The sequence below is a fragment of the Nomascus leucogenys genome, chromosome 10 (assembly GCF_006542625.1).
Source record: "Nomascus leucogenys isolate Asia chromosome 10, Asia_NLE_v1, whole genome shotgun sequence".
Taxonomy (NCBI): domain Eukaryota; kingdom Metazoa; phylum Chordata; class Mammalia; order Primates; family Hylobatidae; genus Nomascus; species Nomascus leucogenys.
The window spans coordinates 86,741,514-86,756,215 of record NC_044390.1 but is presented as its reverse complement, the minus strand read 5'-3'; positions in this window follow the sequence as shown (position 1 = coordinate 86,756,215).

The window sequence follows — 14,702 nt, the reverse complement described above, 5'->3', positions numbered from 1 at the left end:
TATGATTTACTGCAGAATCAAGTAGCATGACTGAATTTATAGAGAGGGACCTAATCCTATTTCATTACAGTTGAGTCCTTCAGAGGAGAATATAATTAATAAAAATTGGAAGGAAGAAAGGATCACTGGGAGGGCAGAAGTGTATTAGTTCATTTTCATGCTGCTGATAAAGACATACCTGAGACTGGCTGATTTATAAAGAAAAACAGGTTTAATGGACACACAGTTCCACGTGGCTGGCGAGGCCTCACAATCATGGTGGAAGGCGAAAGCCACATCTTACATGGTGACATGCAAGACAGAATGAGAGCCAAGTAAGAGGGGAAACCCCTTATAAAGCCATCAGATCTCGTGAGACTTATTCACTACCACAAGAGCATTATGGGGAAAACTGCCCCCATGATTCAGTTAACTCCCACCAGGTCTCTCCCACACACATGGGAATTATGGGAGCTACAATTCAAGATGAGATTTGGGTGGGGACACAGCCAAACCATATCAAGAGGATACAGCATATTGTAACCACATAGCTATTGTTATTTCTATTATATGCCATTCAATTTCATCAAGTTAATCTAGATTATTTGTAAATATATAATTTATCTGTTTTGTTTTTAGAGTTCTCTAAAATTGTGATCTAATTTAGACCATTTGTTTCTCATGCCCACTGCATACGTGTCATCCTGAGACTTGATTTTATTGCACTCCTGTCTTAATTTTTATAGCTTTATTAAAAGCCTTGACATTTGATAGGACAAATCCAACCCCATGCTTTCTTTCTTCATATCCTTTTGGCTATTCTTGGCCCTTTGTTCTTCTTCGGGACATGCATTTTTTTTTTTTTTTTAATCTCAGGTGCAAAGGGCTAGTTAATGGTATTCCTCACTTCATTTTACATACTGTCATTGGTCCATTCAAGGCTCTGGCCTTGTTTTGCTTGATTCTTTTTATCCCCTCCATACCCCAATCTCAGGCACCCACTTAAATGTCTTTGGCGTATGTATCTGGATACATGTGTATCACAATACATTATTTTACGTGTATATGTGCTTAAATGATACAAACAATATTTTGTAAGAGACCATTGTTTCTTACCTTTTAAAAGCAATATGATTTTCAGATGTATTTTTGCTGCTATATGTACATCTAGTTAATTCCTTTTAACAGTTGCATAGTATTTCAAAGCATGCATCTATTACAACTTACTGTTACATTTCTCCAGTAATGGACATCTAGTGGTCTTTAGCTCCCTACAGCACAAATATTGTTGCAATTCACATTCTTATAAATGCCACCTTAGAGTTCTGTGTGAGAGTTTCTATAGAGTACATACGTTCAGGGGCAGCGTTGCTAAGTCCTAGGGTATACACAGATTTTCTTTCACTAACTATTGCTGGATTGTTTTCTAGAATGACTGTACTTGTTTACATGCCCATCAGAATGCATGGAGATTCCTGTTATTAGCTTACTTTCCAGCTTTTGCCAGTCTTATGGGAGTAAATCGGTATCTAATTGTTTTAATTTGCATTTCTTTGATTACTAGTGAGATTGAACATTTATTCATTTACTTTTCAGCCATTCGGATTTCCCTATATGTAAATTCTCTGTCAATATATTCTTCTGATTTTTTCTATTTCTACTGGGGCTTTCTTCTTTTCTTGTTAATTGTGTTTCTTTTATTTTCTAGATGTTAATTTCTTGTTTTTTTTATTTTTATTTTTTGTTATACTTTAAGTTCTGGGTTACATGTGCAGAATGTGTTGTTTTTTATATGTTGCAAATACCTTCTTTCAGGCTATCATTTATCTGTTAACTATGTGATATTTCTTTAAACAGGGAACTTTAATTTTGATGTACCACCAGTTTTCCACCTATGGTATAGGTTTTAAATTTTATTTAATAAGCCATTCTTCATTTAGAAGTCACAAAAATATTCCCTGACAATTGCTTCTGTTAGATTTCTGGTTTCACATTTTACATTTACATCCTCAAGGAATTTGGAGCTCATCTTTGTAAAGGCGTGAGTCAGGGATCCACTTTCAGTTTTGTTCAAACAATGAGTTATTAGGTTGGAACAAAAGTAATTGCAGTTTCGCATTACTTTCAATGGCAAAAACCACAATTACTTTTGAACCAGCCTAATAGTTTCCTCCAAACCATCCATGATTATACATGGCTCTAGTAGCCACTTCCCACACCACTACTGCATGTTTTTTTATTGCCATGCATTTGTATGATGTATTAATATCTGATAGGGTGAACCCTACTTTTCTTCTTCAACTTTTAAGTTTAGGGGTACATGTGCAGGATGTGCAGGTTTGTTACATATGTAAACGTGTGGTCACGGTGGTTTGCTGCACAGATCAACCCATGGCCTAGGTATTAAGCCCAGTGTGTATTAGCTATTCTTCCTGATGCTCTCCCTCCCCCACCCCAAAACCCCCACCCTCCCATCCCCACCGCTAGGCCCCAGTGTGTGTTGTTCCCCATTGCTTTTATTTAAAAAACTAGCATAGACAATTCGTATTGTCTTTAAATAAGTTTCATGAAGCAAAAACGTGTATTCCATGGATGGAAAAAAAATGGAAAAGTTATTAAGTCTTCCCAAATTTGTCTATATTTATTCAAGGCTTCATCTATGTATTTCAATAATGTTTTATAATTTTCTTCATAATTATAGTCATTATAGTTTTTCTTGCTGTTTAAGTGGGATTTTTTTTTCTATTACATTTTCTAACTGGTAGTTCTTAGAATGTAGAAATTATACTGATATTTGTATGTTGTTATTCTGGATACTCTTATTGGTTCTAACAGTTTGTCTATAGATTCTCTTACATTTTCTGTATAGCTAATCATATTGGTTGAAGAAGCTTCTTTTCCTATTCTTAAACATCATTTATTCTTCTTAATTATAATTTTTATAATGTTAAGCAAATATTATTTTCTTGTTACTGACTTTAATGGGGATGCTTCTAGAGTTTCACCAGTAAATCTATTTGTGATAGATTTTTAAAGAAAATGTTAATTTACTTTTTAATTGAAGTTTTGTTATAATTTTAAAATATAGCTTTACATGAATATCATTCACATTTGGCCAGAATAGACATAAGTAAACCTAGGTGCTTCAGAGTGAGGTCTTATAATCAGTTGTTGTAGTTGTTTTGGCTTTTTAAAAATCATATTAAGAAAGTTTCCATTAGCTTATTAATGTAAGAATTATTTATAACTGTTGGATTTTGTTATCTTTTCTGCATGAGTTGAGAATTATTCTATTATTTGGTAATTATTTTTATCACTTTTATTTTCTGTTCCTCTTTTTCTGGGTCTCTTATTAAATAAATTTTGAATCTGCTGGATTGTCTTTTGTGTCTCATAGTGTTTGTATTTTGCATGTCTTTTCCCCTTAGGTTCTTGACAATTTTCCAGGCTGTGCACCAAATTAAAAATTTAGGTAGTATAACTTTTAATTTTTTAGAGCTCCTTCCTATTTTCTGATAATGTCTTTTCAGTAGAGCTTATAATTGTCAACACTAATTATTATTTTAAAATGAATATCTTGGCCGGGCACAGTGGCTCATGCCTGTAATCCCAGCACTTTGGGAGGCTGAGGCAGGCCGATCACGAGGTCAGGAGATCGAGACAATTCTGGCTAACACGGTGAAACCCCGTCTCTACTAAAAATACAGAAAAATTAGCCAGGTGTGGTGGTGGGTGCCTGTAGTCCCAGCTATTCGGGAGGCTGAGGCAGGAGAATGGCATCAACCTGGGAGGTGGAGCTTGCAGTGAGCTGAGGTCACATCACTGCACTCCAGCCTCAGCAACAGAATGACAGAATGAGACTCCGTCTCAAAAACAAACAAAAACAAAAAAAAGAAGAATATCTTCTTGGATCTCTCTGAAGATACTACTAACTATAATTTAAAAAAATCTTCTTGGCTGGGTGTGGTGGCTCATGCCTGTAATCCCAGCACTTTGGGAGGGTGAGGTGAGATGATCACTTGATCCCAGGAGTTTAAAACCAGCTTGTGCAACATAGTGAGACCCCATCTCTACAAAAAAATTAAAAATTAGCTGGGCATGGTGGTGCAGCTGCACTCCCAGCTACTTGGGAGGCTGAGATGGGAGGATCAGTTGAGCCCATGAGGTTGAGGCTATCATGAGCCATGATTGAACCACTGTACTCCAGCCTGGGCAGCAGGGTGAGACCCTGTCTCAAAGAAAAACATTATTTTTTTCTTTTATACCTTCTCTTTTTTTGGTTAAAGTTCAGTTGTGTTATTTGTTCATCTTAGTTCACAAATGTCTGAGGATCCTTGGTTGTCCATTCATATTCATAGTGGAATTCATTGGTTAGTACTAGCAGCCATTGTGGATTTTCTCCACATTGTATAATAGTGTTTCCAGTATGACTTCTCCTTTGAATGGGGGGCCATTATCTTGTATAACCTTCACAATAGCTACATTAGTTATATACTGCTGCATAACCAATTATCCCCAAACATAGCAGCTTGAAATAACAAATATGTATCATCTCACATGTAGGTAATATCTCATAGTTTCTGTGAGTCAGAAATCTGGGCACAGCTTAGATCGATATCTCTGACTCAGGATCTCTCACAAGGCTGGAGCTGCAGCCACTGCAAAGCTTGATTGGGTGGTGTGGGTGGCAGATCCATGTCCAAGCTTACTCACCTAGCTATGGTTGGCCTTATGTTCTTGGTGACTTTTGGCTGGAGACTTTAATTCCTTGCTATGTGAGCCTCTATAAGGGTACTCACGGCATGGCAGCTTGTTTTTGCAGAACCAGAGCAGAGAGAAAGAGAGGGAGGGAGTGAAAGAGAGAGAGAGAGACTTTTGCAACCTAACTTCAGAAGTGACATCTCATCATTATTGCTGTATTCTATGGGTTACAAGCAAATCAGTAAGTGCTAAATCCAGCACACCCTGCAGAGGACTCAAGGGGAGGGAATTATGAAAGGGCATGAATGTCTGAAGGTGGGGATCACTGGGGCCATCTCAGTGGCTGTCCTGTTACTAACTCCCAGTGAGAAACTGGGGCTTACCAAGGTTAAATCCCTTGCCTAATATCCAACAGCCAATGAATGGTGGAGCTGAGTCTCGGACCCAAATGGATCTGTTCCAAAGTTTGCCCATTCAGTCTCCATACCATGATTTTCCAAAGGGTAGATGCATCCCACTGATGGAATGTAAGACCATTTAAGGTGGTACAGAAAGTCTCAAGTTGGTGCAAATATACCTTTAACCTTCTAACCTTCATTCATCTCCTTTTGATCAAGAGGGGGCTGGCCTGAGTCTCAAAGTCTTGGGAGACAATGTTACTTAGCTAGAATTTAATAACATGGATGTCTATTAATTATGTTTACTTCCAGTTTTGTGAAGTAGAAGTGGCTTTAAACTAATGGCAGTGACATAAAAATTTCTCTTAAAATACAATTTAAAAACACAAAATAGTTAAAGTAAAACCTTAACTAACAGAGATGGCACTCAGATATGGAAAACATAGTGAAGGTGATCTATAGATTACTCAAGTTTGCAAAAGACTACCTAAATTATAATGCATCTATCCCGAAAAGAACCTTGTAGATAGTAATTCTTTTTGGCTCAATTTTATTTTTCCCCTTCATTTTATAAATGTGTAAAATGAAATCAAGAAAGGGTAAGTGACTTCCTTATGGGTACACAACCTCCATGATCACAGCCCAATTCCATGACTCGCTATTACTTCTATTATTTGGCAGGTTGAAGCAATTTCTTTTTACTCTCCCTACTCCCAACCCACTATTTCCCATTCACTTTCCCTCACACCCCACGATTTCCCATTCACTTTCCTGTAAATCAGGATTTCTCCACCTCAAGACTGTTGACATTTGGGGGCAGGAGAATTATTTGTTGTGGGGGCCTGTCTTGTGCCTTGTAGGAGGCTGAGCGGCATTCCTGGCCTCTACCCACTTCATGCCAGTAGCACCCCCATCCTCAGTTGAGGCAACCAAATATGTCTCCAGACATTGCCCAATGTCCCCTAAGGGGCAAAATTACCCTTTTTGGGCATCACTGCTCTAAAGCAGCATTTTGTATTTCTGCAAGCTCTCAGGTGCCAATGGTCTGTGGACCACACTTTGAATAACTACTTTAAACTATACAACCTAAAAAGGTAACCGTTCCTGCCTTCCCTCCCCACTTCCCCATTTTTTGGAGACAGCGTATATCACAGTCGTAATGCAAAATAACACTCCAGTGCAGTATTTGCTATGAATTAAATTAGGTTTCCTACGTGGAAGATGGGGATTCTAGCATTAAACTTTCAGAAGCAAATTGTTCCCAAAGGGTAGGGACCACACATAATCTAGTTTTATTTCCTATACTTGGTAAATTAGAAACCAACTGGACAAATTAAGAGGAAATGCTTATCAAAAACAATCATTTTGTTATTTGTGTTGTTTGGAAAAAAAGATGACCCTAACCTACATATTTAGCAAATGTGGTTTGGGAACAGTTTGAAGAATGAGCATGCTTGAAGTGAATGATTCCTAAATGTGTTGTGGCGATCACACAGAGGCTGGGATGAGCTCAGACTCTTGCTTGGCAGCAGAATTGACCATTTTTAATTGCTTAAGAGAGCTTCCTGGGAGCGCTGCACATTAGCCAGGGATGGGAGGCAGATCCGTGTATAAGCAGGAAGGGTTGTAATGTCATCCTAAATGTCTTCAATTATACATGAAGGAGTGGGCTTTCTATCACAATCCAGCAAGAAAGCTCTTCTTGGGCTCCTAGGGAATTTTTGTACATTAAGAATTAAAACTTTCCTGCATCTTTTTGGCCAAGGAAGGTTCGACATGATTTTCTAAGGGATGGTTCTTTCTCTTGTTCTTTTGTGAAAGATTGAAAGTGGGTTTTTAAAAGAGCCACAGATCCTATTCTCCCTCTCATTTCTCTTTGTATCATAGTCAACTGCCTCCTTCTCCAGCCTCCCTTTTCACATCTCTGTTCTTTCTGTCTCTTTGATCTTTTTGCACAGTGAATCTGATGAGGGACAACACATGTGTTTCTTAATGACTCACACTCTGAGGTGCTGGGTTGGTTGGTTTGTGTTCCTTACAAAAACCAAAACAAAACATCAGTTTCAGGAAATAGGATGTGAAATTGTTTATAGTTATAAGAATTTTCAATCTTATGGCCTTGGATGACTTCCGTTTCTTTTCAGGCAGCCCAAGTTTGAGAAGAGCAGAGTTCAGGCAATGAAGAAAGAAGTTTCAATATTAAGGCTAAAATTGGAATGTGATGAATTCCCGGTCTCTGAAAGTTTTTCTGAAGATGTTGTGTAGGCTAGGGAGGTCGGGTTAGATGTGCCAGTGCTCTTCCTGGCTGCTCACCAAAGTCACCTGGGGGAGCTTTTCAAAAGGGGAAGATGTATTTTTAGCCCTGGGTTCTAATCCTAGGATCTTTGTTTATTAGAATCCTCCCTTGAGATTCAGATGGAGCCAACCTGGGTCTGGTCCCAAATGGCTTTTAGGAACAGTATCAGCAGAACTGTAAGTTACCTTAGAAAGGCCTGAGGACTCCCTGAGATCCTCCATGATTTTAGAAACTAACTTAGGTCAAAGGTCACATACTCATGTCTGGGATAATGGTAGCTGATATAGTGCAGCCAAAAATGGCAGGGCACATGCCTGGATAAGTCAAAATCCCTGTCCCCTCGCTTCTCATTTGGGTGACCTTGGACAAGTCAATCTGTGAGAGCCTCAGTTTTCTTGCCTATAAAATGGGGACAATAATGCCAACCCTAATGCAGTTGTGGTGATGATTAAAGGAGACAGTGCGTGTAAAGTGCTTATCACAGCGCCTGGCACGTGATAAGTACTCAGTAAGTCTTAGTTGTTGGAGGCTTTAAAAGGACAAAGTGACTTTTATCAAGAGGATTTGAGGTGGCATGAGGTAAGCCAAAGCCATCGGGATGCTTCAAATTAGAAGGTAGAAACTTGAGAATAGTTGCTATCAAAATCTGAACTCATGAAAAGAATAATGGAGAAGGTGTTATGTGTTTACAAGAATGAACACCCTTTCCTAATTCCCAAACACTTGGGAGAATTCAGCTTAAACTATGAGACAGAAAATATTATTCTGGACACTTAGTGAACTTTTGATACTGGGAGACATACTGGTCTTTTTTTTTTTTTTTTCCTTCTGTTCCTCTAAATACCCTTGTTGCCGCCACAGGGCCTTTGCATATGCTCTTTCCACCATCTGGAATATGATCCTTCTGATCTTTATGTGGTTGGCTCCTTTTTGATATTCAGGCCTCAGCTCCCATGTTGCCTGCTCAGCTAAGCCTCCTGTTAGCACATGAGCTAGTGTAGCCACTAAGTCACTATCACATCATCTCCCTCCCAGGCACTTAATATTGTTTGAAATAATCTTTTCCAACTATTATCCTCCTCCTCATCAACAATCATCATCATCATCATCATCATCATCATCATCATCATCATCACTACTATTTACCCAGCGTCTGTCTTCCTCACTAATATATAAGCCTCACAAAGCAGAAACCTTCCTTTACTATTGTATCCCAGGAATTAGAACAGTGCCTGGCATGTAGTAAACATCCACTTAATATCAAGCAAATCAGTGAGTGAATGAATAAAGTGACATATAAATGTCAAAGACATAATTGTTTATTAAGAAATCAGGGTGTCTAAATACAAGCAGTCTTAGGACTTGAAGGAACCATTAAGATGATTAACCTCAAAGCATTCTTTTTTTTATGGTAATTGCATTTTTTTTTTTTTTTTTTTTTTTTTTTTGAGGTGGAGTCTTGCTCTGTCTCCCAGGCTGGAGTGCAGTGGTGCAATCTCGGCTCACTGTAAGTTCCGCCTCCCGGGTTCACGCCATTCCCCTGCCTCAGCCACCCGAGTAGCTGGGACTACAGGCACCCGCCACCATGCCCGGCTGATTTTTTGTATTTTTAGTAGAGACAGGGTTTCACCATGTTAGCCAGGATGGTCTCAATCCCCTGACTTCATGATCCACCTGCCTCGGCCTCCCAAAGTGCTGGGATTACAGGTGTGAGCCACTGCGCCCAGCCTATAGGTAATGGCATTTTTAGAGATTGGGGCCGGGCTTAGTATTCTGGTGTCCAGATTTGGGCAAGGGTACACAGGAAGACAAGGGAACTACATATTTGAAATTAGGACTCTGGCCACAGCGGTTGTACTGACATGGAAGAATTGAGAATAAACGGCCATAGGTTTTGGACCAGATAAACTCTCTTTCTACAACATATCCCGACAATAAAAACCTTCCTTAGGGTGGTGGTTGTCTGTGTTTAAATGACATTTAGGGATCATTCTCTGACATTTAGGGATCAGTAAGGGTTAGTTTCAAAAGGTGACTGAATTTGACTGGAGGAGCCTCTTTGGTGCTTGGAGAATTGACCTCAATGTTTAGTGCTAGAAGATTGAAGATACCAGAGCACTAGCAATAAGTAGATTGTATTAGCACTTAGCTTGGCTCCCTGGTGTCCCACTGGGAATGGCCATACCCTACACTTTGCTTCACTGGTTTAATGGGAGGAGTTCAGGACAATAAAAAAAGCCCACATATCCTCATCTCAGGCATCTGAGATTCACATCTCCTTTCACAAAAGACATGTTATAATGGAGGCTTCAACCATTCACTCATTCATTCATTCACTCCATTATTTAGCATATAGTCATCTAATGCCTATGTTATGGGCTGAACTGTGTCTCCCCAAAATTTATATGTAGGAGTCCTAGTCTCTGTATCCCAGAATGTGACTGTATTTGGAGACAGGGCCCTTAAATAGGGAATTACATTCAAATGAGGTCAGTGGGATTGGCCCTAATCTATTGCTATGCTAGAACTTAAGTCTGCCATTTTATTATTTGTTTTGTTCGTTTCCTCTTCTCTTCCCTTCCTTCCTTCTTTCCTTCCTTCCTTCTTCCTCTCCCCTCCCCACCCCTCCCCTCCCCTCCCCTCCTCTCCTCTCCTTTCCAGTCTTGCTCTTGTCCCCCAGGCTGGAGTGCGATGGCATGATTTCAGCTCACTGCAACCTCTGCCTCCCGGGTTCAAGCAATTCTCCTGCCTCGGCCCCCCGAGTAGCTGGGATTGCAGGCACCCGCCACCATGCCCAGCTAAATTTTGTATTTTTGATAGAGATGGGGTTTTACCATGTTGGCCAGGCTGGTCTAGAACTCCTGACCTCAGGTGATCCACCCGCTTCAGCCTCCCAAAGTGCTGGGATTACAGGCGTGAGCCACTGCGCCCAGCTGCCTCTGTTTTTCTTCACTTGCCTTCCTATAGGTTACTTGAATACTTTCTGAGATTTCATTTTGATTTATTTCTAGTATTTTTCAATATCTGTCTGTATAGTTTTTGTAGTGGTTTCTCTGGGTAGTGATATACATGTATTATTAATATATAAATATATATTATATATGCATATCTCCACACACATACATGCATATATTATAAATTACATATATATTTATTATAAATTTCCTGATATAAAGGACATGTAACATTCAACTTACAAATAATTAAAAATATACAATATTTTAGTAGTAAATTTCAAATATCCAGTTCTCACAGAATTCTTATTGATTTTTGTCAAATTCTTATATCTTTAGCCAACCTATGGTTGCACTGATGAATGAGTGTAGTTTTGACATGAATGTTAGTTGATACTTTTGTTTAGGCTAATGAGAAAGGCAAAAATGAAACAATGAAGACATGGGAATTTCACTTATTTGTCAATGATATGAGCAACTTTTTTGCTAAGTTGGATAATAGTTTCAATACTGGAAGAGTATTTCTTCTTTTTTGTTATTCATAATGTGATGACTCCTTTTAAGTTTAATCTACATTGTTAATATTTTATGTATCACTTTTAAAAGTCTAGATCTGGGTTGGCAAATTACAGCTGTGGGTCAAATCTGCCTGCACCCATTTGTTTACATATTGTTTATGGCTGCTTTTGTACTGCAATGGCAGAGTTGTATAGTTGTGACAGAGACTGTGTGGCTTACAAAACTGCAAATATGTATTGTCTGGTTCTTTACAGAAACAATTTGCTGGTCCCTGGCTTAGACAATCAACAAAACAGTTAATCAAAGTATTATTTGTAATAATAATCAAAGTATTATTTGTAATGTTACCAGTTTCTGTGGTGTAAATATTCTCACCAAACTGAGGTCACTAAGTGTGATGTTGGAGAGAGATGTATAGTTAGCACACCATTATATAGTATTTCTATCATGTATATGCTATAGACAGAAATAACCTCAAAGCATCAATAATAATAAAATATTGTAAAATAATTAGAAAACATTGAATTTTTATTATCTTTGTTTTATTTATTTATATATTTATTTATTTATTTATTTTTGAGTCGGAGTCTCACTCTGTTGCCCAGGCTGGAGTGCAGTGGCACAATCTTAGCTCACTGCAACCTCTGCCTCCCAGGCTCAAGTGATCCTCCCACCTCAGCTTCCTGAGTAGCTGGAATTACAGGTATGCGTCACCACACTTGGTTAATTTTTGTATTTTTAGTAGAGAGAGAGTTTCACCATGTTGGCCAGGCTGGTCTAGAACTCAAACGATCCACCCACATTCACCTCCCAAGGTGCTGGGATTACAGGCGGGAGCCATAGCGCCTGGCCATCATCTTTGTTTTAAATATAATTTATTTAATTGTAAGTTCATATAATCATTTTAAATAATGGCTATATTTAACAGGTAGTTCACAGAATTAATGTAAATTTAACAACTGGCTCCTCAGAAGTTGATATGAGCCAGCTCTGGCACATCACTGGGTTCAGTCTTCACAAGGGTTGTCTTATTTCTGGTTTGCCCTCACTCTTGGCGTGTAGCCCTTTTCAGTGAAAGGGACAGCCCTTTCATTGAAATTCAAGTGAAAGCCTGGGTGTGTTTTCCTGTGATATGGTTTGGCTCTGTGTCCCCACCCAAATCCCATCTCGAACTGTAATCCTCATGTATGGAGGAAGGGAAGTGATTGGATTACTGGGTGGTTTCCCCCATGCTGTTCTTTTGATAGCGAGGAAGTTCTCATAAGATCTGATGGTTTTAAAAGAAGCAGTTTTTCCTGTGCTCTCTCTCACTTCTCTCTCCTGCTGCCACGTAAGATGTGCCTTTGCTTCTCCTTTACCTTCTACCATGATTGTAAGTTTCCTGAGGCCTCCCCAGCCAGTCGGAACTGTGAGTCAGTTAAATCTCTTTCCTTTATAAATTACCCAGTCTCGGGTAGTTCTTTATAGCAGCGTGAAAACAGACTAATACAACTGGTGAGCTTTCTCCTTGTTAGATCCTGAGCTCTTATTTCGCTTCTCCAGTCCTGTTGTGATGGTGGAAAGCTTTGCTAAACTTCTCAACCTCTTATATCCACTTTCTTCTCAGTTTCTTAGCTTGGTGCTATTGACAAATTGGCAGAAAATGGCACAGAATGTCAGACTAACCTCAGCGGGCTCAGAGAACATTAACCTCTTAAGCCCTAGCTGCCTTAATATCTTTGCAATGCCTTCAGATAGACTTTTTGGGCATTTATTAATCTTTTCAAATCGCTTTTGCCAGGAACATTCTGATACAGGCTAGTTCATCAGAACCAGAAGTGAAGTCCCCTATTTATGATGTTGTAAGTAATTTTTATATTGCCAAATATGTCTGAGCATAGAACTCAGTTTTCCTTTATGAAAACTTGTTTAGAAATCCTTTCTTAAACTCAAGGTCATTCATATTTTCTTCAAAAATTTAGACTTTTATTTTCACATTTAAGTCTTTTTTTTTTTTTTGAGATGGAGTCTCATCACCCAGGCTGGAGTGCAGTGGGGTGATCTCGGCTCACTACATCCTCCGCCTCCCGAGTTCAAGTGATTCTCCTGCCTCAGTCTCCCGAGTAGCTGGGATTACAGGCGCACACCACCAAGCCCAGCTAATTTTTGTATTTTTAGTAGAGATGGGGTTTGGCCATGTTGGCCAGGCTGGTCTTGAACTCCTGACCTCAAGTGATCCACCTGCTTCAGCCTCTCAAAATGCTGGGATTACAGGCATGAGCCACCATGCCCGGTCTCACATTTAAGTCTTTAATCTATTTGGAGCTGTTTTTTTAATAGTGTGAAGTAGAAATCAAATTAAAAAAAATTTTTTTACAGATAGCTTATTGTCCTAGTGGTGTTTATAGAGTAGGGGTATATTTTCCTAGTGACCTGTGATATTTCTTTTGTCGTATGTGTAGTACTGTGTCTGTACTCTCTACTCTGTTTCTTTAAACTATTTTTAATTTTTTTGCACCAATAAAGTACTATCTTAATTGCTATAGTTTTCTAAGATAAGTCTTGATTTCTTTTTGTTTTCTGAAAAATGTCGTGGCTGTCTTTGGCTTTTTTCTCTTTTGGAATTAGCTTTTCAAGTTTCACAAAACACTTTATTAGAGTTTCATTTGAAATTGCCTGAATATTTATATAATCAATTTGGGGAAAAATATCTTTCTTGATATAAATATGTCTTTAATGTCTTTCAAGGGAGTTGTATAGTTGTATAATTTTCCACTTGAGGCTCTGCTTATTTTTAAAATATCTGTATTTCTGGCTACCAGTTTATTTTGCCATCATTGTTGAGTATTTTATTTTATTATTTATTATTTTTTAAGGAGTCTCGCTCTGTCACCCAGGCTGGAGTGCGTGGCATGATCTCGGCTCGCTGCAACCTCCGCCTCCTGGGTTCAAGCCCAGCTAATTTTTGTATTTTTAGCAGAGCTGAGGTTTCGCCGTGTTGACCAGGCTGGTCTCGAACTGCTGACCTCAAGTGATCCGCCCACCTTGGCCTCCCAAAGTACTGGGATTACAGACGTGAGCCACTGTGCCTGGCCTGTTCAGTATTTTAAATGTTATATTTCTGTTTGTTGTTGATGCAGAGAAATACAGCTAAGTGTTATATCACTATTATATTCAATTACCTTGCTAAATTGTCTAATTTATTCTAATAATTTATAGAGTCTTTGCAGTTTCTATGTGAATAATCACATTCATTGCAAATAATTCATTTTGTTGCCATATTTTAATCATTCTAACTTGGTTTAATTCATCTCATATTATTGCATTGGCTGGGGCATCCAGTACAATTTTGAATGGAAGAAGTGAGAATGAGCACCCTTCTTTTGTTCCCTCCTTTAAAGGGAATACTTCTAAATTTCACCTGCAATTATGATTTCTGTTACAGGTTTTAGGTAGATACGTTTATCAAGTTAACTATTTTTTTTCTCCTATTCCTTGTTTGCTAAGTGTTCTCTGTTTTTTAAAACAAATTACAAATGAATGTTGAATTCTATCCAATGCCTTTTCTTCATCCATTGACAAGATCATATAGTTTTTTCCTTTGATCTGAAAATGTGACAATTTACATTAAAGGATTTTTAAAGGTCAAGCTAATCTTACTTTCCTGGTATAAGCCAAATTGGCCATGATGGATTTTATTATATGATATAGTTTATTATATGACATATGAGTGATATATTTCATGAACATATAGCTAGGTTTTGCTTTCCTATATTTAGGATTTTTGCACATATATTTATTTGCAAGATTATCCTGTAACTTTTCTTTTTCATTTTCTGTCTGGTTTTGGTATCGGAATTATATTAGATTAACAGG